This window comes from Vombatus ursinus, unplaced genomic scaffold (genome assembly GCF_900497805.2).
Source record: "Vombatus ursinus unplaced genomic scaffold, bare-nosed wombat genome assembly UNPS02014852.1, whole genome shotgun sequence".
Classification (NCBI taxonomy): Eukaryota; Metazoa; Chordata; class Mammalia; order Diprotodontia; family Vombatidae; genus Vombatus; species Vombatus ursinus.
In genome coordinates, this window is record NW_020954630.1 from 13,358,272 (window position 1) to 13,381,923 (window position 23,652).

Sequence of the window (23,652 nt, forward strand, 5' to 3'; positions counted from 1 at the left end):
AGTGCCTCTACAAAACCTCTAAAAATCCTAAGAAAACCTCCTAAAATAGTGGATAGTAACAATAACAGTATAAATGCAAAAAGAGTTATAAATGCCCAATGGATTACAAAGGAGGGGATGGGGAAAGACGTATGCTTAATCCAATCACTAAGGTGATGAACAATATCATCAGTCTCGTGTTGGTGCCAAGTGTCAGATATGTACCATGCCAGTCTAATTAACACCCACAAAGCCTGGAGTACAGAGGAAAGATTTGTAGCCTAGATCTGGGAAAAAGCACGGGTAACATTACATCAAATAGAAAAGAAAGTAGAGTGTCATTGTACTTTGTGAAATGGTGTCGCAAGTGGCGTTATGGTATAAGGGTGTTACACAAATGGATCAATATCAGCCATCACATGGCAACTGCTGTCTCAATTCCAGCCACATAAGTTCATTCCCAATGTCCTGAGTAGCCAATGCTACTTTTTTGAATCTGCTCCTCCAGCTGCTGATCAATATCAGCCTGCACTTGGAGGGCATGGGCGAATTTATTGGCCAGTTCCTCTATTTTTGAGGCAAGCAATTGCTGTCCACTATATAAGTCCTGTATCTGGAACTCCTCAAAGATGGATGCTGCCAACGCAAGTGCCCCAGCCATTCTCTCTTGTGTCCCAGGGCACTGGAGCTGACGCAACCTGTGGCAAAGTCCTGATCGCGCAAAAAGTGAAAACAGTTTACTCAGTTTAGACATCCTAACTGTCTTTTCTTTCTGCTCTCTCTGAATTTTCTGTTGACTGTGTTTCTTCTCCCATCCTTGTTGTCTCTCCTGGAGCTTCTTCAACTCGTTTTGTTCTTCTTTCTGGTACCCAGCGGCTCTGGCCATCAGAATCTGTAAGACATAAATACCCCGGCCCTCTCCACAACACTACAGATGGGCCTTGCCAGTTTCCCTCATCGTCCTTCCAGAGGACTTTCTGGTTAAGGGATGGTGCATGTAGTGCTGTTTTTAAGAGGCCAGATGAATTACAAGTGGGTGGTGTTATTAGCTGTAGCATGCTGGGGGATAGGCCCGTGTCTCTATCTAGACAGAGAAAATTGTATGTATATAAAGCTTTATCCACATCTGCTTGGGTAGGCCACTGCCCTGTGCCCCGACCTCCTACTCCTCCTTTTTGTTTACTGAGGGTAGCTTTCAAGGTACGATGGGCTCGCTCAACAATAACCTGACCTGTGGGGTTATAGGGGATCCCTGTAACATGCTTAATGCCAAAGGATGTAAAAAAGGCAGTCATTTGTGTAGATAAATAGGCAGGCCCGTTGTCAGTTTTAATGACATGAGGAATCCCCACGGAGGCAAAACAATGGTACAGATGCTTAACAACTGATGGGGTGTTCTCCTTACTGGATACAGTGGCCATTATAAATTTGGAAAAAGTATCAATGCAGACATGGATAGTGACACGGCCAAGGTGAGTAACATCCATTTGCCACAAATCATTGGGAAAAAGACCTCGTGGGTTAATCCCCTTACTGGGTGGAGGGGGCAGAAAAGGAACACAGCGCACACATCGCCTCACAATTTGTCGAGCCTGTTCATGAGTTAAACCATACAGGCGTCTCAGGGAGCTCGCTGGTAGGTGTAAAAAATCATGGGCTTGTTCAGGAGGGGTGAGGACTGGCAGTAGGGAGCACTGTAAGGCACGATCCACTACATCATTGCCTTCAAAAATGCCTCCTGAGGTGGACTGATGAGAATAAACATGGAGAATGTAGAGGGGGTTGTTTCGCTGCAACAAAATTTGCTGTAATTCCCTCAGGAGAGAGGATATGGTGGACTTATAAGGTTGGAGGACAGCGTCCTCTATGCATTTAAGAACCTTTACTGCATATAGACTATCAGAGATTATGTTTATAGGCTCAGGATATTTACGGCAAGCCTGGAGGATGGCAAAGAGCTCATTTTTCTGGGTAGAGTCATAGGGGGTTTCTAATACTGTTATTTCCTTAGAGGCCTCATGATAAATAGAGGCCTTATAGTTTTTTGTAGCATCAGTGAAAACATTTGAGCCTTGAACAGGTTCTCCCATAACCTTTCGTTGGGGTGGTGCTAAGGTTATTTGCTCTAGCATAGGGAGAAGCAGACAGAAGGAATGAGGACTTATCTCAGCCCATTGGGAGCAATGTGCCCAAGACCAATAGGTTTGCATAATGGCTTCTCACTGTCCAGGTTCAAAATTCGAGTAAAGTAAAGGTCTCTGTCCAGACAAGTGGACAGCCCTTTGTACTGCAGCTAAGGCTAGTTCCCCTAACATCTCATAATAATTTGGCAGTACCTTGTGAGCCTTCTTTGCATATACAAATTCTAACAATTTGGGACCTTGGTGTATAACACAAAAAGGACTCTGTTGATTGACCAAGGAGACCTCTATTCTACCTTTGGGGTCCCATCTGGCGGTCTGGGCTTGGGCAGCAAGTGAGAATATTTGGGACACTGCTGCCTTAGCAGCAGGAGTCCATGCCCGAGGGGAGTTTAAATCTGAATTTCCTTTTAATATATCATATAAAGGCTGCATTACAGCAGGAGGAATGGGTGTGCAGGCCCTGAGCCATTGGATCTGTCCCACTAACTTTTGGAAGTGATTCAAGGTGGTTATCTTATCAAGCCCTAGTTCAGGAATTTGATTGCTAATAAAGATAGCCTCCATACGAAGGCCTAGGTATATGAGTGGGTAATTTTGTTGGACTTTGTCAGGGGCCACCACCAAACCATAATGAGCAAGTGCAGAGATGGTTTCTTTTACTAATCTTGCTAATGTTTCATCACTGCTGGTGGCTAATAAAATATCATCCATATAGTGAAATATTGTGGCTTTAGGCCATTTGTCCCTGATAGGGTCCAGCACTCTTCCCACATAAGCCTGACATAAGGTGGGACTGCAGCACATTCCTTGGGGCAGGACCTTCCACTGATATCTTAAATTTGGTCTTGCATTATTGGTAGTGGGTATGGTAAAGGCAAATCTCTTTCTATCTTCTGGGGATAATGGGATAGAGAAAAAACAATCTTGGATGTCTATGATGGTCACAGGCCATCCAGATGGCACTAAATTAGGGGAGGGAAGGCCAGGCTGTAGGGTTCCCATGGGCTCTAGGGTGGTGTTAACAGACCTGAGATCTATTAACATTCGAAATTTCCCTGATTTCTTTTTTATTACAAACACTGGGCTGTTCCAGGGGCTGGACGTGGGCTCAATGTGCCCTACCTGTAACTGGTGCTGCACTATCTCACATAAAGCCTGGGCTTTCTCTGCAGGGAGGGGCCATTGGGGTACCCAGACTGGGTTATTAGATCTCCATGTTAGAGGAGTGGGTCTGATACAATAAAATTTCTCTTGTTGCCCAACGGCCCCAGTTAAAAATCCTGTGGGGGTGGTATATAAACAGATGCACCACAAGCCTTCAAAATATCTCTTCCCCATAAATTGTATCTCAAACCAGCAACCACCGGGGTTGATTTGGAAAATTCCCTTGCTGTAAAGGGGAAGTCCGAACCACCGGGTAGAAGTCGGAGATTTTCCTGATGCAGCCCCGAGGGCGCATTCTGAGGGGGTTGGGCTTCCATCTGGTAAGCTTGTTGAGGGGCCCTCCTTGCCCCGCCTCCCGACTGGCTTGCAGCATTCTTTAGCATAATGGCCGGATTTGTTACAATTGTAACAAATTGCCTTAGGGCAGGCTCCACCAGGTTTCTGGCGGCATTGAACTGACCGGCTTTCCGTATAGATAGTACAATTTAGTGTCTTTTGTTTTCAGCACTTCTGATAGTCCTCTCCAAGCGGCTGCCTGTAGGCGGGCCACGAAATCTGGGAAGGGTTTATCAGGACCTTTTTTAATCTTGGTCAGGGAGGGCCTTTGTTTCCCCAAAGCCTGAATCTTACTAAAAGCCCGTAGGGCACATTGGGAAACAGCTGCAAACACTGTATTTAGTGTCTCTTTTAACTCCTTAAATTTCTTCCATTCTAAAGGGGCCCAGGTCCTCCCTCCATCGGGCAGGCATCTAGCCATGCCTCGGCGTCCATATCTCCTTCTGCCACTGCCTTCTGGAGCATTTGTCCTAGCCTGGTTGGGGGGTCCCCCATGGCCCCATAAGAGGGAGCCGGAGGAGCGGATGAGCCGTTCTCCTCAAAAGGGAAGTCTGGGGGAGGGGGCCACCCCTCCGCGTAGCTTTCCTTGCTACAGTTTCTTGCTCTCTCCCGGCTCCTGCCCTCCCGCTCCCGCCCCACTGCCCGGCCTTGCTTTCTTTTCTCTTGCTTATTTTCCCATTCGCTGTTTCCAGTGTCCTCTGTCTCACTCCCTGAGTCTGTCTCACTCCTAGACTCTTCCTCACTACTAATTTCTGCTTCTTTCACTCTTTTATACACTTCTTTCCCTTGCACCTCCCGATCCGGGACCTTACCAAACAATTGTCCCATCCTCCTTCCTTCGCCCTATCAGCTAAGGGTCTCGTCTCTCTTCCCGCGACCAGACCAGCTGGTCCACGGGGCCTCTGGCCTATTTCCTCCACCCCACGTTGGGCGCCACTTATACTGGCCACACGCCGACCATCTGCCGGCCATACGCCGGTACCTGCTTCTCTTATAAGAAGCACACTACCAGAGTCTTACTCACACTCGAGTCTTCGGTCCTCTGCCGGATAACCACACAGAGACGAGCCATCGGGAGGCGCCAACACCAGAGCTTTATTCAGAGGCCAACACAGCAAGCCATCATAGCAAGCCCAAGCAGCAAGGCCAGAGCAACAGGACAGGAGCCAGGAGAGAGCGCGTGTGTGTTCTGACCACGCTTGTTCCTAAATACCTACTTAGCCCCTCCTCCCCAGCCCGCTTACTAGCCAATGATTGTAGGGTCAGATACTGGAAGGGGCTGAGTTTAGCACACCAAGGGGGAGGGAGTGACGTAGGAGGCTAGGACCGGATACAGGGAGGAGGCATCTGGGAATGACGCATAGACAAGAGTACGTGACCTAGGAAGTCAGACTCAGGAGGGGTCTGGGGTCAGTGCTGCACAAAGGGACCCAGGAAGTCAGGAAGGTCACAAGAGGCGTCTGGGGATGACGTTGCATATAGGGAGGGGACTAAGCAAAGGGAACTCAGTCCTCTGCCGTCCCAGTCCCACGTGGCACCACCCCTTGCCTCAGGAGCTCAAGCTACGGCTACTTCCTTGTACCCAGCTTATCTCACAAAGCACTGCCCATTGCCTCAGGGCTTCTCCATATCCAGCCCATCCCAGTTCACCACGACTCTGCCTACCACAGCCCCTGCCTCGACTTCCAAAATACTCAGATCTTACCCTACACTTGCCACAGCGCCCAACCTGGTAGCTGCCGACATCAGACAGTCCCTCACAGATGTCCCCTGTTCAAGGACATGGACAAAAACCACACAAGACGAGAGTGTGGATGAATTTTGATTTGCTTTACTGAAGGGAGTACTCACATTAATGTGATCATAGATTGTTGAAATATCAAAGTTAAAGAAAACATCTCTTTGTATAAGATGAAGTAGAATTATATAACTAGATCATAAAAATGGGAAAAGGACCCACATGTACAAAAATATTTATAGCAGCTTTTTTTGTGGTGTCCAAGAACTGGAAATTGAGGGGATGCCCATCAATTGGGGAATGGCTGAATAAGTTGTGTAATGGAGTGATCTGTATGTGTAATGGAGTGATTCCATGAGTGTAATGGAATACTACTGTTTTATAAGAAATGATGAGCAGGCTGACTTCAGAAAAACCTAAATACTTAAATGGATTGATGTTGAATGAAGTGAGCAGAACCAGGAGAACATTGTACACAGTAACAGCAACATTGTACACAGTAACAGCAACATTGTTCGATGACCAATTTAGCAATGCAAGGATCTAAGACAATTCCAAAATCCTCATGATGGAAAATGCCATCCACATCCAGAGAAATAACTAGGGAGTCTGAATGCAGATTGAAGCATACTATTTTCTCTTTTTTGTTTTTTTTTCTTTCTCGTAGTTTTCCCCTTTTCTTCTAATTCTTCTTTACAAGATGACTAATGTAGAAATATGTTTAATATGATTGTACATGGATAGCCTAGATCAGATTGCATACCATCTTAGGGAGGGGGAGAAAATTTAGAACTCAAAATTTTGTAAAAGTGATTGTTGAAAACTAAAAATAAATTTAAAAAGATTTTAAAAAAGAAAACACACATATACAAAGACTTTAGTTTAGAAATACAGCAAATTCAACAGGGAAGCAGGTAGAGATGAGGGGGCTGGATAATAATGAAAGGGAATAGTGACAAACAAAACAAATTTACTGATCCTCAAGGGGGAATTAAAAGAGGGGAAGAAAAGAAATAGTTAAATAGCTAAATCCTAGATAAATCTGACAGTCAAATTTGAATGTAGGTCAGGAAAGGATATGCTTCCATGGAGCTATGAGAGAGAACACTGGCATAATTTAGCAGCAGTTATTCACCAAGAAGGACACATGCCATTAGCAAATGGAGAGAGTCTAAGAAACAATTGAGCAATCAGAGACTATACTTTAGAAAGTCATGGATACAGAAAAGCAATAGTTAATGGAGGAAGCAACTTTGAAAAGCAGGCCTTCTGGCAGTAAAGAGAAAAGCTGGTCAGGGGCTCAAGAAACAACTAACCTTAACAATTGAGAATTGTATGGATGCAAATATGGTCCAGCAGATACTCATGCCCACCAAAGCACCCATAATAGAAAATTCATAAATCACACAAGAAAATTGGAAAATCTTAGAATTAGAAGACTTTAAAAGCCAATTTCTTTCATGTTAGTCACATTCTGTATTATTCAGCTTGATCACCCACTTGATTTACCAGCAGACTCCTATTGACCTGAATAAAGTCATTGATGGCATAAAGATCAAATCTGCAGATGACACAAGGCTGAGAATAGCTAATATTGGGTGACAGATCCAAAAGAGATCTCAGAAGTCTAGGATGTCAGGTTGAATCTAATAAGGTGAAATTTTATAGGGATGAAAGTAAGTCTTATATCTGTGTTAAAAAAAAAACTTCATGAGTATAAAACGGGGTACATGTGACTAGAAAGAAGTTTGAGAAAAGATTTGAGGATTTTAGTAGATGGCATCTGAGGTCTCTTCTAATTCTGGGATCCTAGGATTTTGAGCTAATTGAAAAAAGTCAAAATTACCTTCAAAGGTTGAAGATTGGCACTTTTTAAAGATATTCAAAAGAATGTTCAGGCTGGACTAGAAGGTGGTTTCCAAAGAATTCTAAAAATCTTTGAACAATGCAAGCAGTTCAGATTTATTAATATTCAAGGCACTGCTAGTTGCCAGGGACATAGGAATTCCAATCCTCAAATAACATGGTGGAGGAGAAAGAGCACAGGCCTTAGAGTTATGAAACTTGGGTTCAATTCTCTGCTCCAATATTTACTAACTAGCTGTGTAACCATGGAAAAAGCCATCTGCCTTCTTGGTGCTTCTATTTCCTTATATGTAAAATGAGGATACTAATACCTGTACGTAGAATTGCTGTGAGGAAAGTGCTTTGTAAATCTTTAAGAGCTATAGAAATGAATTATTACTATAAGAATAAATGTCTAGATTTCCCAAAGTAGATACCCATTAATTGGGAGATGATTAAACAAGTGGTGGTACATGAGTGTAATGGAATATTACTGTACTGCAAGAAATGATGTCTATGATGAATATATACATGTATAATATATTATGTATATGTGACATAGAAGTAGGAAGACATAGGAGTTGATACCAATCAAAGTGAAAAGAACCAGGAAAATGATATATACAACTACAACAATTTAAATGGGGGATGAGCAAGAGAAGGAGAAGGAAGGGGGAGGAGGAGCAAAAGAGGAAGAAGAAGAGCAGAAAGAAGAAGATGATGATGATAACTGTATGAGAAAATGGTGCTGCCAACCTGTTGTAAGGAAGTAGCTGAATCTTGCAGCTGGAAACAAGTAAAGATGTCTAGTCCCCATTAAGTATGTCTGCAAGTTCAGTCCAGACAAAGTGGAAGGTCGGGGCACTATGATGGAGGCACAAGCTCAGCAGTTGAGAACAAGTTTTATTCTAGTCTGGAAGAGCACGATATGAAAAAGATAAGATCTTAGGCTTAAGCCTAAGGGTCCAGACTTGAAATCTTTGTAAATGAAAGGGTTAATTTCATGACTTGTGATTGCTAAGGGAGAGAGCTTCTTAGCTTCAGATTCTTTGTCTTTTAAATAAAGATGATAATACCTACAGTGTTTGCCTCACAGGGCTGTTGCACGGCTCAAATGAGATAATTTATATTCACATATTTGATAACTTTTATTATTATAGGGCCAGATAAGGGTTAGAAAAGCATCAGGGCCTAAACTTTTGGAATAATATAATAGCTAATAGTAGCTAATATTGATGTAGTATTTACTATGTGCTTGGCACTGTGCTAAGCATTTTACAATTATAGCTTTGGGGGTCATATAGATAAAAGAGCTTTCAATAAGAGTCAAGTAGACAAGAAACATTTTCCTAAGATAGTGAGTAAAGAAAGGCAAGATCTTGTGAGACTCAGTCAACCAACAAGCATTTATTAAATGCCTTCTATCTGCTAGGCAGTGTCTAGGTGATAGAGTTACAAATACAAAAATTGGAAAGTTCCTACCTTCATGGAGTTTAGGTATTCTAGAATTAGAATTCTATCAATATCCTAAATAGGTCAAAGACAGAAAGGAGTCTTATAAATGTCAAAAATTCATAGCAGAACTTTGTATGATAGGAAAGAACAGAAAATAAAGTAGGTGTCCATCAACTGGGGAATGACCGAACAAACTGACACATGAATATAAAGAAATATTATTATTGGTAACCCCAGTCCCAAAGCCCATTGGTATGGGACTCTCTCCTCATTGGTGGAGATTCATGCTCCCTACCTGCAAGAGGTCTGGGGAGGATTTGGTGAGTGGTGAGACAGAACTCTTCAGTTCTCTTCAAGCTTCAAGTTTTTCTTCAGTGTCTTTGGCCTTTGGGTACCACTGGCTTCAAGATTCAAGAGAGAAGATGGAAGGTGTCAACCACACTTTAGGTTGCTGATGGAAAACAATCTGAGAAGAAGCCAACATGAGAGGAGCTGGTAGTTTCCCTCATGTCCCTAATCCCAGCTTGCTACATTAGTGATATTAGGAAATCCCCCATTGGGTGAAATCTAGGTCTCTCTTTCTCTCTTGGATGAGTTGAATTACCTTACTTCCAATGGGAGAATGCCTTCTTTTTGTGTAGTATATATTCTCATATGTATACTTTCTTTGACTTCTAGTTTGCTGCCAATTTGGATAAGTGGATTTCTTGGCTAACTGCTATGTGAGTGTTCATTGTGGGACTGGTATGTGGTGGAAATGGAGTTAATCCTTGGATGTAAAGCTTGGGATCCCGCTTTTCCTCAATTAATGAAACTGAGATGGGAAGTGAGATTGACCCTTAAAATCACCTCCCCTAGAGTAATAATATTTAAGGGAACAGATATAGTTCTAGATTGTACTGCCTTTCTTTGAGGAGAAGAGAGTAACCAAGCTTCTGTTGACCCGAATTTCCTGATTCCTCTCCTGGCAGGAAGTACACTCTTCCTTGGAGAAGGGTCAAGTGAGGGGCAGCTAGGTGGCACAGTGCATAGAGTTCTGGCCTTGGAGTCAGGAGGACCTGAGTTCAAATCCAGCCTCAGACACACTAGCTGTGTGACCCTGGACAAGTCACTTAACCCCAACTGCCTCACCAAAAAAAAAAAAAAAAGTGAGAGAAGGGTCAAGGCAGAAGTGGTTAGAGATGTCAATTCTACCTCCTTTCAAGCCCCACAATGACACTTTCATGCTACATGTGGGGGGCAGCCCTTACAACATCTATAAAAATAAATGATGAATATGAAGATTTTGAAGAAACATGCAAAGATTTGTATGAACTGATACAGAGTGAAATGAGTAGAACCAGGATAACAACATTTAGAAGGTAACTAATGTAAATTTTAAAAAACCCACTAAGAGGAAAATTAAGAATGATGAAGCTGGAGAGCTCTAGGAGGAAAGTAACTGCCCAAGGTTAGAACTCCATAAAGATAATTGAAGGCTGAGGACTCAAGATTTTGAGAGTTAGGGCTTGAGTGATTATGTAGTCCAATCAATCCTTAATAGGTATCACTATATAACATATCTGATAGCCTCTGCCTGAAGACCTTCAAGGAAGGGGAACCCAACATCTGTTTAGGCAGCTCCTTCCACCTTTGGACAACTCTAATTGTTATGAAATTTTTCCTGACATCAAGCCCAAATTTGCTTCTTTGTGACTTTCTTCCATTGCTCCTGGTTCTGTCCTCTGCAGCCAAACAGAAGTCTAACCTCTCCACCACATGACTTGAAGACAGGTATCATGTCTCTTCTCTTCTGTAGGACAAACATACTCTTTAACTGATCCCCATAAGATATGGACTGATGGTCCTTTAGTATCCTAGTTGCCTTCCACTGAACATTTTCTAGCTTATTAATATCCATCTTAAACCGTGGTGCCCTGAGCTCCAGGTGTGCTTTGATGAGGGTAGAGTACAGTAGGGTACTCTATTCCTGGAAATTGTGCTTCTCTTAAGGCAGTCCAAGACTGCATAAGTTTTTGTTTTGTTTTGTTTTGTTTTGTTTTGCTGCCAATCACACTGCTGATGTGTATTAAAATTTCTAATCCCCTCAGATCTTTTTCAGTATGACTGTTCTCTAGCCATACCTCCCCCACATATACTTCTGAAATTAATTTTGTACTCAGGTAAGACTTTATATTTATCCTTCTTGAATTTCATTTTATTAGGATCCTGATTCTGTGAACCACTGTGTTAGCTATCCCTCCCAGGCTTGTCATCTGCAAATTGGGCCAGCATACCATCTATCCTTTTATCCAAGTCATTGTTAAAAATCTTAAACACACAAGGCCAAGCACTGATCCAGATTGTAGAGGACTGAAACACATCAGTTCAGTCAGCAAATTTAAAATGAGGAAACTAGGACTGAGTTACTATACAAGCCAGGGTCACATAGTCAGTAAGTATTTATAGTGAAATTTGAACTCAGGTCTTCCTGACTCCAGACGTTGTACTTTATCCACTGTGCCACCCAGCTACCACAGGTTTCCTCCCTTTTCCCACCCCTTCTCCTAATTTTTAATAGCCCCCTAACCAAGTACTATTGTACTAGATAAAAATGATAAATTACACATTACAAAGGTTCTTATAACTTAATCCTGCCCCTTAGGATCTCTTCTTAGCTCCCTTCAACCTAACCCCCTATTTGGTTTTGGCTTGTATAGTAACTCAGTCCTAGTTTCCTCAGTTTACCTGGATGTAAAATAGGGATGATAATAATAGCAACTACTTCCCAAGGCTGTTGGAAAGATCAAATGACACAATATTTGTAAAGCATTTAACACAGTGCCTGACATATAGTAGGTGCTATATAAATGCTAGCTATCTGTTGCCATCTTTCTTGTTTATCCTCTCTATCTATCCTTCCAAATCTCTCACCTCCTCTTGTTGCTTCAGAACCCAGTAGAGGGTGCTACCTGCTTGGGTCTTGCTTGGCCAGCTAGAAAATGAGGTGAAATGGTTAGAAGAGACTAAGTGGGCTGAGCCTGCTCCTTGACTCCAGGGTCTGGGACACCATAGAAGGTGAGAAGAGTAAGCATTTGCCTGGAATTATGGCATGATGGACTAGAAGTCAGGAAATATGGATTCCAGTTCTGGCTCTAGGTTCTGATGGTGACCTTAGGATATTCATTTATCTTCTCTAGGTCTCCATTTCTTTCTTAATGATGTGTAAAATTAAGTGAATAATGCCTGTCATTTTAATAAAAATTATTTAAACTAGAAGTAGAATTATACATATTGTATAATTATTATATCTTGTATGTTTGTATATGTTGAACTTTTTTGTTTAACTTTCTGAAAGCATCTTGAATATAATAGGTACTAAGTAAATATTTGTAGAGTGATTGAAATTACTTTCATCCTGGGTCTCCTCCTTGTGGCCTGTTTCTCTCCCTTTTTCCCCCTTATACTACAGCTCCCATCCACCCCTGTTTAATTCATAGTAAATGACTGTCAAATAACTAACTCTTTAAAACACAGTCTTCCTACCTTCATCCTTGGCCCCACTTCTCCACTACCTTTCAGATAACAGCCTCCATAGCAATGACTCCCAGGGGTATTTATAGCTCTGCTTATTTCAACTCTGAGATAACTACAGATCAAACTTATAACCAAAGGTAACACGATAAAGTAACTGTACTAAGTGAGAGGAGTGCTAAAATGAGAATCTCAATCAGAGATCATTTTGTACTCTTGTTTCATGTCATCAATGATGCCATTCCTGTTATTCTGGGAAGCCTGCTGAAATTCTCTCCTTTTGTGTTTTGGTGGCATTATTACTAAGAGTCATTTCATTCAGCAGATTATAATTCAGTCACCTGAATGATGACATCATTGTCCTTGTAGCAAGTTTCTCAGGACAGATTTATAGGTCAAATTTTTTTCCTTTGGAATTTTCCTTTGGAAATATATTTTCTTTGGAAATATTCAGGAATGAGAGCCAAGATGGCAGAGAAAAGGCAGGGACTCACCTGAGCTCTCCCCAAAACTCCTCCAAAGACCTTTAAATAATGCCCTAAAACAAATTCTAAAACAGCAGAACCCACAAAAGGACAGAGTGAAACAATTTTCCAGCCCAAGACAGCTTAGAAGGTCAGAAGGAAAGGTCTGTTGCACCAGTGTGAGAGTGGAGCACAGTCCAGCACAGGCCATGCCAGGGCACACCCAGCCTTAGCAAACCAGGAGCACACCTTGAGAGTGACTAAATTAGCAGCAGCAGCTGCTGCTTCTGGAGCTCTCAGCCCACAGATGGTAAGGGGGTTGAACAACTGTTCACAAGGAGATTACAAGGGTCTCTTTGCTGGCACTGAGGGCAGGACCCTGTTGCTTCATCCATACTTGGATCTGGGTCACAGTCCTGGGTGTCAGTCCTAGAGTGAAGAGGAGCACTAGCACACCAGAGCTTATGGTCAGCCACAGTCAAGGAGGGACCCTCATCACAATTATAGGGCATAAAAGACTGCTTGTGGTCACTCACAGAACAAAGCACAGGCCAGGAGAGGAGTAAACACTTACTTATGAAGGACAGGGTAAAACAAATTTCCAGCACAAGACAACCTGGATGGCTTATTAGAAAGGTCTATCTCACCAGGCTGGGAGATAAATGCAGTTCAGCATGAGAGCACCCACAAAAACCAGGCTTCAGTGAACCTGGAGCAGGCCTCAGAGGACTGAATCATGGGCAGCTGTGGCGGTTTCCAATTTCTCAACCCACGAATGCCAAAGCAACTTAGAAGGTCAGTAGGAAAAGTCTGTGACCTTGGTGAGAGAGAAGCTCCATCCCATCCCCTGTGCCCCCATGCAGCCCCGGGAAGCTAAGGACTCTATGAGAAATCAAGAAACAATAAAACAAAACCAAAAGAATGAAAAAGTAGAAAACAATGGGAAACATCTTATTAGAAAAACAACTGACTTGAAAAATAGATCCAAAAGAGATAATTTAAAAATTATTGGACTTGCTGAAAGCCATGATTTAAAAAAAAGATGGGGGGGCCTAGACATCATCTTTCAAGAAATTATCAGGGAAAACTGCCCTGATATTATGGAACCAGAGGATAAAATAGAAATTAAAAGAATCAAACAATCACCCCCTGAAAGAGATCTCAAGATGAAAACTCCCAGCACTATTACAGCCAAATTCCAGAGCTCCCAGGTCAAGGTGAACATACTGCAAGCAGCCGAAAAGAAACAATTCAAGTAGCGTAGAGCCACAGTCAAGACAACACAAGATTTAGCAGCTTCTACATTAAAGGATCAGAGGGCTTAGAATATGATATTTCAGAGGGGAAAGGGGTTAGGATTACAATTGAGAATCACCTACCCAGAAAAGCTAAGTATAATCCTTAGAGGGAAAAAAAATAGATATTCAATGAAATAGAGGACTTTCAAGCATTTTTGATGAAAAGACCAGAGCTGAATAGAAAATTGGACTTCCAAATACAAGACTCAAGAATAACATAAAAAGGTAAATAGGAAAGGGAAATCTAAGGGACTTAATAAGGTTAAACTGTTTACATTCTTACATGGGAAGATGATATTTGTAACTCTTAAGAATTTTCTCATTATTAGGGCAGTTAAAAGGAATACACACACATACACACACACAGAGGGCACAGGTATAAGTTGAATGATATCTAAAAAATAAAATTAAGGGATGAGAAAGAGGAATGCACTGGGAGAAAGGGAAAGGGAGAGGTAGAATGGGGTAAATTATCTCACATAAAAGAAGCAAGAAAGAGCTTTTACAGTGGAGGGGAAGATGGAGGAGGTGGCAGAGAATGCTTGAACCCTACTCTCATCAGCACTGGCTCAAAGAGAGAATAACATACTCACTCAATTGGGTACAGAAATCTGTTTTACCCTATAAGAAAGTAGGAGGGGAAGAGGATATGAAAAGGGGTGGTGCTCATAGATGGGAGGATGGATTGGGGGAGGCAGTAGTCAGAAACAAAACACTTCTAAGGAAGGACAGGGTAAAAGGAGAGAGAGAATAGAATAAACAGGGAATAAATAGGATGGAGAGAAATATAGTTAGTAATCATAACTGTGAAAAAATTTTTGAAGCAAATTTCTCTCATCTCTCAAATATATAGAGAAATGAGTCAAATTCATAAAAATAAGAGCCATTCTTCAATTGACAAATGACCAAAAAATACGAATAGTCAGTTTTCAGATGAAGTAATCGAAGTTATCTATAGCCACATGAAAAAATGCTCTAAATTAGGATTGATTGGAGAAATGCAAATTAAAACAATTCTGAGGTACTACTTCATACCTATTAGATTGGCTAATAGGACAGAAAAGGAAAATGATAATGTTGGAGGGGACGTGGGAAAATTGGGACACTAATGCAATGTTGGTGGAGTTGTGATCTGATTCAATCATTATGTAGAATAATTTGGAACCATGCCCAAGTATTTATAGCAGCTCTTTTCTGGTGGCAAAGAATTGGAAATTGAGGGGATGCCCATCAATTGGGGAATGGCTGAACAATTTGTGGTATATGATTGTGAGAGAATACTATTGTGGTATAAGAAATGATAAGCTACATTCTCTTAGAAAAACCTGGAAAGACTTTCATGAACTGATGCAAAACGAAATGAGTAGAACCAGGAGAACATTGTACACAGTGATAGCAATATTGGAAGATGATCAACTGTGGAAGACTTAGTTACTCTCAGCAATACAATGATCCAAGACAAATCTGAAGGACTTATGATGAAAAATTCTCTCCATCCCCAGAAAAAGAACTGATGAAGTCTGAATACAGATCAAAGCATATCTTTTTTCAAAAACTTTCTTTATTTTCTTGGTTTTTATTTTGGTCTATATTTTCTTTTACAACATGATTAATATGGAAGCATGTTTTGCATGATGACACATGCATAACCTATATCAAAGTGTTTGCCTTCTCAATGAGGGAGGGTGGGGAAGGAAGGAGAGAATTTGGAGCTCAATTTTAAAAATGAGTTTTGAAAATTGTTTTTACATGTAATTGGGGGAAAATAAAATACTAAGTTTTTTTTAAAAAAAAAGGGAAAAAAGGAAACATTTAGGAATGCTCCAATCCCCCTCCCCCATCTAAATGACCTGACATATCAATTTTTTCCACAATGAGCAGATGACATTGCCAGAGGTGGGGGTTTTTTAAACTGTTATTGCAGGGCATATGGTTTAATTAATTAATTAATATTTTAACCAAGAGGCAGTATAGTGTAGTAGATAGAGTGCTGGACATTACAGCAGATCAAGTTAAGAAGTAATGGGTTAAAAATCTACCTCCCATACTTACTATGAATGAGATATTGGGCAAATCACTTAACCTCTTTGACCCTCAGTCTCTTCTTCTGTAATATGAAGGATAATGCCTATAGGAATTGTCATGAGGCTCAAATAAATGCCAGTTAATGCTGTTATTTACTGGGCTCTAACTGTATATAGAATATCGTATTAGACTTTTTATATCTCTCCCTGCCCCCTCCCCCATCTTTAACCAAAAATGCAAAAGAAGAATCAAATTAATTGGCAAGAGGTTTATTGTTTTTTACTTCCTTTGCTCTTCAGCTTACCAGTAAACTATGAAATAAAAAATCAGAGGTAAGAGAAGAAACAAAGGACTCAGATAATTCATACACTGCAGAATTGGCACGTGGTCTGGCTAACATATAGTGGGCAGCCTCAGGACTTTGTGCTGGCACAGAAGATGAGTAAATACAAAAGACATAACTGTGAAATCCATCACCTTTCTCTCGCAGTGACACCCTCTTCATCCCAGTTCTGCTGATTTTTATAAAGCCTGTTTCTAAACAAAACAAGGATCCACTCTTCCCTTACTTTTTTTGACTCACTCCTTGTGAAATGAAAGACAAGAAATTCAGGTAAGTGAGAGAGGTTTTTTTTTTTTTTTTGGATGAAGTGAGTTGGGACAGAGGACCTTTTGCTCAGTTGCTGCTGAAGTGTAGTTCTTTTTAGGGTGCTTAGGGAACTTGAATTAGAAGAGACAGAAGGATTCGTGGTATGGCCTTTCCCCCTTTGGGGTACTTTTCCTTCAATCTAACCCACATGTTCCATCTTTCCATCATTTTAAGGATTCCAAATGCAATGGTACTCCAACCTACTTTCATTGTATCCTTTTTGTTCTTATATGTAATAAGCTTTGATCTTGTTCTCTCTCTACCATATGTTTTTGCCTGGCTCTTAGACAATTTATACAAATTCACGGCCAAGAGTTTCTATTGCTTTTAAAACTCTCTAGCACCCAGGACTTCTCATGTCCCTTATGTATAGGCTGGGGTTGTGTTCATAGGAGAGGACTGGGGGATGGGTATGACATCATACTATAGGCATGACAAATGGGTCAAGGATATCAAGACATTGAGACTAAGAAGTAGTATGTTTTTTAACCTGGGTATCAAAGCCAATGATACTACCAATATAGCAAATGGTAAATATTCATACTTCTCAGTAAAAGAAGATCAAAATAAAACAAAAAAAATAGTTTGCCTGTGTGAAAGTAATGCTAATTCCACTATGTTGCTGCTTTCTTTTTATGGCCAATTACCACACCAAGGTAATAACTGACAATATAATGGAAGTAGTTATTGATTTGTACTCAGAAAGCCTGGGTTCAAATTCCTGTTTGTGTGACCTTGAGGGAGTCATTGAACCTCTATAGGCTTTACCTTCATCTGCAAAATGAAGGGATTGTACTAGATGCTGTCTAAGTTTCTTTTTGGCTGTAAATCTTATGATTATTATATATCACAATAAGGTACTGACCCTTTAAGATACTGTCCTTTTATATGGAACATTTTGGTGCTAATGGGGACAGGAAAATTATTTTACATAAAAACTAAAGAATTAAATCAACTGGTAAAGGACATATGATAATACCTCTTTTGCATGTGAACAATTTGGTGCCTGAGAGGAGTAGGAAAAGAACTTTGGTTTAATAAAAATAGTGCTAAAATCTGTGTGTAAAGAGACTTAGTTTTCATTTTGACTTGACAATTGGATTGCAAAAGGTGCAGAAAATGAACTGTGACATAAACATAAAGGCTTGAATCACATTGTAAAGGATGTAGAAAGATGCCTATTTTGTAAGTAAATGGTTTAATGTTTTTAAAGGGGGCATATAGAGACCTTTTGTTTATTAAAAAAAAAACTGCTGTAATTTAAGTACCGAAACAAAAACAGTTGTCAGTGACAAAGAGTTTCAATCTGGACTTCTTTGAACACTATCAAATGACTGGAGCTGCAGGGCGTTGTGGATGCTTAGCTCATTTGCATGTAACTATTAATAGTTAAGAAGGAAAAACTAAAAAATGAATAAACAACCGTGTGTAGACCATGGGATAATTAAGTAAAGATTTATTTCACAGAGGAGATTCGTTGAATTTTTACTTCCTAAATGAAAGGTTTAACTCTTGAGTACTATCTAGTTTCTTTAAAGTAGGAATTGTTTCATTCTTTGTACTATTATCCTCAGCACTTTGCATAATTCCTGGCATATAGTAAGTATTTACTAAATACTTGTTGATTTGATTATTTAAGACATTGGAATTAGTGACAGTGCAAGTGAAAAACCTGGCAAATGAAAATTGAAGGTTATAGAAATAGCTAGGAGTAAAACGGTCCATTAAGTTGGAGGGGTGAAGATGGTAGCTGGAACAGTAAGTTATCAAATTTCAGCTGATATTACTGATTGGTTGGAGAAAGACTCATAGGACAAGAACTTTCGTGATAGGTACTGTCCTTCAATGCCACCTAGAGCCTGAGAAGTTTCTTAGACATGAATGTTCTCTGCAGACACCTCTAGTTTGAGAAGAAAAAGCAAAGGGGAAAGACAGGCTTTGTAGCTGTTTTGCAGAGAGATCTGTTTGCTACAATTGGATTGGTGGGCAGGGCATCTTGGCTGGGGAATAGCTGGTTTGTCATGTCTGCATTGCCCAGAACTGGCTAGCTTGATGAGCTTTGCAATTCTTTAGATTAAAGAGAACTGCAAACTAAATTAAGAGGTCAATTCTTTAACACCTTTTTCTGGGTAATTGTGAGTTGAAAGAAAATGTTATTCGTTCAAGAGTAGAAGAGATGAGGATTTTCCCAGTTGGCGAGAGGTGAGGAAGAGAAGGAGAGTAATTAGCAGAGAAATAGCTTTCTGTAGAGCAGATGTTCCCAGATGAACCAATGGCATCAAGAGTAATCCTGAGTTGTGAGTTATCCCAAGCATATGTATCTTTCTCACTCATGTTTCAGATTTCCGTAGGTGTGTAGCCACTCTTCCCTCATAGATACTGAGTGCTTTGTGAAATAGTATAATCTAATCACAATCTATGGATTGTGATATATTTGTTAGTTTCAAATTTGCTTTAGTATATGAGTTTATGTGATATGATTCTTATTCATTTTCCCTTATTGTTAAATAAATAGCTATGTTTAAGACCAAACAGTGCCATCATTATGAGTGGTTGGATTTGGATAAATGGAAGAACACTGATGGGGGTTTGAGAGCTTAAGCAGAGAGTAAGGAGTGCATATTTGCCTTCAATGGGTCCCTAGAGAAAATATGAGTGTGAGGGCACGTTGAAGTGAATAAGCCATGCCAGAGACTGATTCATGCCCATATGCCTATGTAATGGGTTTGAGGGATTTTATGTTATGGGTGGATACATCATGCCATATATTACATTATTCAATGTGTATTAAATTAATATTACTATGCTTTATTTTTCAGAACAGTAAATTCTATACATGGGAACTCAGGCTTGCCAGTTTCTTCTTACTCAACAATATGTTTTCTTACAACTTTTTAAACAGAAGCAATATTAAGAGTTTGTTCTTTTGGGGTGGATCCTGAGCAACAGCATGATCCTTCAGTTCTCTTGACTAGGATGGTAAGAAACTTAAAAAACATATCCTTTGTATTTTGATAGACGCAGCTAGGTGGCACAGTGAATAAAGTGCTGGACTTGGCATCGGGAAGACCAGAGTTTGAAGAGACACTAGTTATGTGACCCTGGGTAAGCCACTTAACCTGTCTCAATTTTTTCATCTGCAAAATTGGATAATAATAGCACTGACCTCCTAGGGTTGTTATGAGGATCAAATGTGATAACATATATAAAGTGCTTTGTAAACCTTAAAGGTCTCTATAAATATTAGTTATTATTAGAACTGGTAGTATTGTTTAGCTTGGAGAAGAGAAGACATAACCATATTTAAACAACTGAAGGGTTGTCAGGTAAAAGAGGGATTAGATTTATTCTCCCTGGCTCCAGAAGACAGAACTAGAAGCAATGGGTAGAGTCCAAAGGGAGGCATATTTTGACTCAAGGAAAAACTTTTTATTGAATTTAGAGCAATTAGAATTGTTCCCCTAAAATTTTATTCTTATATCAGTTTATGGCATGGAGGTGAGTCCAGTTTTCAATGGTTACATCAACAGAATACAAGCTCTGGCAGGTTGTACCAGGCTTTAAGAACAGGCCAAGTGAGGAATTATATATCTCTTCATCAGACAACCAGTTTGGCCAATCTGTGTCCTTGGGAAAATCCTAAGACATCTCTGGACTTCATTTTATTCATTCATAAAGTAAAAGGGTTGAACCAGATGATTGCTAAGGCTTCTTCCAGCTCCAAATTCAGTGGCCCTAGGATCTAACTTATTGTAGAGTTAGAAGCTTAGCTATTTATCTTTTGTTTGCTTTTTAATATTGGGTCTCTCTATCTTATCCAGACTGGAGGGACAGTGACCATTCAAGGACCTAAACTCACCACTGATCTGCATGGAGGCCTTGACCTACTCTGTTTCCAACCTGGGCTGGTTTACCTCTCCTTAGGCAGCCTGATGGTTACCTATTCTTAGGGACTCACTATCTTGGTGCCAGATTGAATGTGGACACCCAATTTGCTTTAGCCCTGCTTTAGCCCTCAGAACTCCTAAGCTCAAAGAGTTTACTAGCCTCAACCTCCTTAGTAGCAGTAGGGAACGTATGTACCATCATGCCCCTCCCAGGCTTAGCTACAGGCCTCTAGGGTGATGGCCAGTTTTGAACCTCCCAATTCCAAGCTTCCCTTCCAATTCAATAGAGAAATTTATTTACGTTTCATAAACAGAAAAATCTGTAGCTGTTATCTTCACAATTAATTCAATACCTTAGTAACACTTATTATATTTTGTGATTATATTTTGGGCTTTGGGGGGCTGGTCAAAGATTGACTCCTCTACCCTACAGGGAGATAGTATGCTACAGTCAAAAGGTACTGTCTCTGGAGTAAGAGGACTTTGTTTTAAATCCTACGTCTGATATTTACTACTATTGTGACCCTAGTAAGTTGCTTAACTTCCTCAATCATCAGTTTCTTTGGCCCATTCCAGTTTGAGGTCTATGATTCTTTCAAATAATTTCCAGAAGATGGGCCAACAGATAGTAAAGGTTTTTTATTTTTGTTTTTCCATAGCAAATCACAAAGTCCCTCCAGCAAAGGGTGGTGGGATCACGATTTGTTTGATAAAAGGAAGACCCACAATGGTAAATTTTCAGATCTTTAGAGTACTGAAAAAAGAAGAGAGATCTAAAAATGAAATAGGCTGCCATCATATTGAGCCTTATCACTGTCAAAATTTGTTAAAGGAGAGGCTGGATGACTACCACTTAGAGACTATTGAATCTCAGATAGGGACTGAGCTCTAAGATGCTATGATTCATACACTTAAATATGTGCCAAAGTGATCACTCTCTGCCTCTCTCTACTTTTCTAGGAACAGAGCTGCTGCCGCACAATATCAAATGATTTAAAATTTAAAAAGACTTTCTTTTCTTTGGTGTCATCCTCAGAAAAAGAAAAGTTCTCCTATCTTGGGCCATTACCTTGTGGTCCAAATGCCACCTTGTAGGGCATGTTTTAAATAATCTATGTCTCTTTAGTAAGTCCACATAATAAGCATAAATACTGTAATGTGATCCAGTTGAGAGAGTGCTATATTTGGAATGAGAGAAACTGTGTTGGAATCCCACCTCTGCCATTTGCAATTTATGTGACCTTTGGCAAGTACTTTCACCTCTCTTGCTCCCTAGTTTCCTTATCTGTAAAATGAATAAGTTGGGCTAGGTGACCTCCAAGCTCTACAGTTATGATCCCATACTTGCCTATGATACGAAGCTTAGAGTTGCTCTGTGAATATTTGCCAACTGACTCCTCTATTTAACCAATAAACAGGAAAAATATGGTACACTTTGGAAGTGGGAGAATGTCCACCTTGTATTCTAGCTTCTCCTTTACCCCATACTCCAGGAGCAGGGATCAATTCTACAAATCCTTTAGGTCATCCTACAGAAGAAAATCCAGAACAGGAGGCCTGAAACAGTTCTGCATTAATGTGGAGGCACAGTTTGATTATGGGCTCAACCTTTGAAAAGCTTGGGTTGGTTTGAGAGTCTCTAATTTTCTTAGTCAGTGACCTTGAAACAAATTTCAAGGTCAAGTCTTGGTAAATTGGATACTAGCCTAAATATATCTGTAGTTAGTTCTAGGCCACCTTAGAATGTATTCTGAGTAGGAGTATGCTAGAGTCAGATTTAACTGGTGTGTTAGGGCATTTGTTAAATTTTCAGTGGACACAATTACCCCTTAGAAATTGGCAATCTATAAATCAGGGCTTGATTTATTGCTTGTTGATTGTCTAGTGTTAATAATGCATATTAGCTGGGTTGTTAAATGTTTATCAATACACTTCTGCTTCTAAGGGTTCAGGTTTAGAGCACCTAACATACTACTAAAAACATTTCTGAAGTGGTGTCCTTTGGATGATACTGTAATTCTTTAGGGGTGGGAGGAACAAAGATAGGCCAGTTGCAGCATATCAGGTAATTATTGGGGGAATAGTGTAGAAAAAGGCTACCAGTGTGTGATATTACTGGAAAAAATTTCAGATTTGACAGCTATCAGAAAAAAACCTTGTTTTGAAGGTATATCCTAAATGAACTACATTCATATATAGCCTGCCTTTATATATATCTAGTATGATATATTTTATCAAATATTTCATTTTGTCACCCCAGAATCTTGGATTAGAAAGCAAAGATTCTCAGGAGAGAAAAGGCATAGGAGAAAATTCCACATTTTCAATAATGTTTAGAATTGACATTGTCTAATTAATAGCAGGAACCAAAGTAATGAGAATAAAGGGAAGAGAAAAATTTTTATGGAAAAAAAATTGTCTGAAGAAGTTCTTTTTTGCCTATTAGGCAGGCTGCCATAATCTTTTTAGGATGTTGCTGTTGCTATTTAAACTAGTAACTTACTATCATTTTGTAAGTAGCTAGTGTCACACTTCCCTGGAACACACAATGCTATTACAACAGAAACACTGGCAGAAAAACTCTCCTCTCTGTTTTCACTGTTACAGAAAGTTTAAACATACTTTTTTTTTTTTTCTGGCAAAAGAAAATGCTCTGCAGCCTGCCCATTATGCTGAGTATGCCAGGGTTAGCTGTGTACTAAAAGGTCCTGAGGATTGCTTTAAATAACTCATGAGGCAATTCATAGCCACTCAACATCTCAGGACTTGAGGCAATTAATTTTGGAGTTTCAATGGTGATACAAAGTGTGAAGCAGGTTGAAATCCGTAATCAGATAGTGCTTTCTTCATTTCCAGACCTTCCAATTAGCTGCTCTCTTGTACTTATCCTTCTAGTCATACAATTTTAATTTATCCAGAATCCACCATATTCTCTTCTAAGCAAAGAGCCACATTATACTTTACTAAAATTTCCTTTTCAACAAAAATCTCCCCCCAAACATGATCATAAGTACTATGCCAAAATAAAAATGTAATTATGTCAATGCTGTTCTCTAATATGTAGCTGGGATTGAGGAAAAAAAGGTAGCATGGCTCCCCAAGGTTGTTACTATAACAGAGAACAGTAGGACCATAAGCAGATCCCCAAATTTCTG

At 40.1% G+C, this 23,652-nt stretch overlaps 1 pseudogene; it reads right to left on the minus strand.

The window, feature by feature from the left end:
- LOC114027114 overlaps window positions 1-23,652 on the minus strand; it is a 35,196-nt pseudogene that overhangs the window by 2,919 nt on the left and 8,625 nt on the right.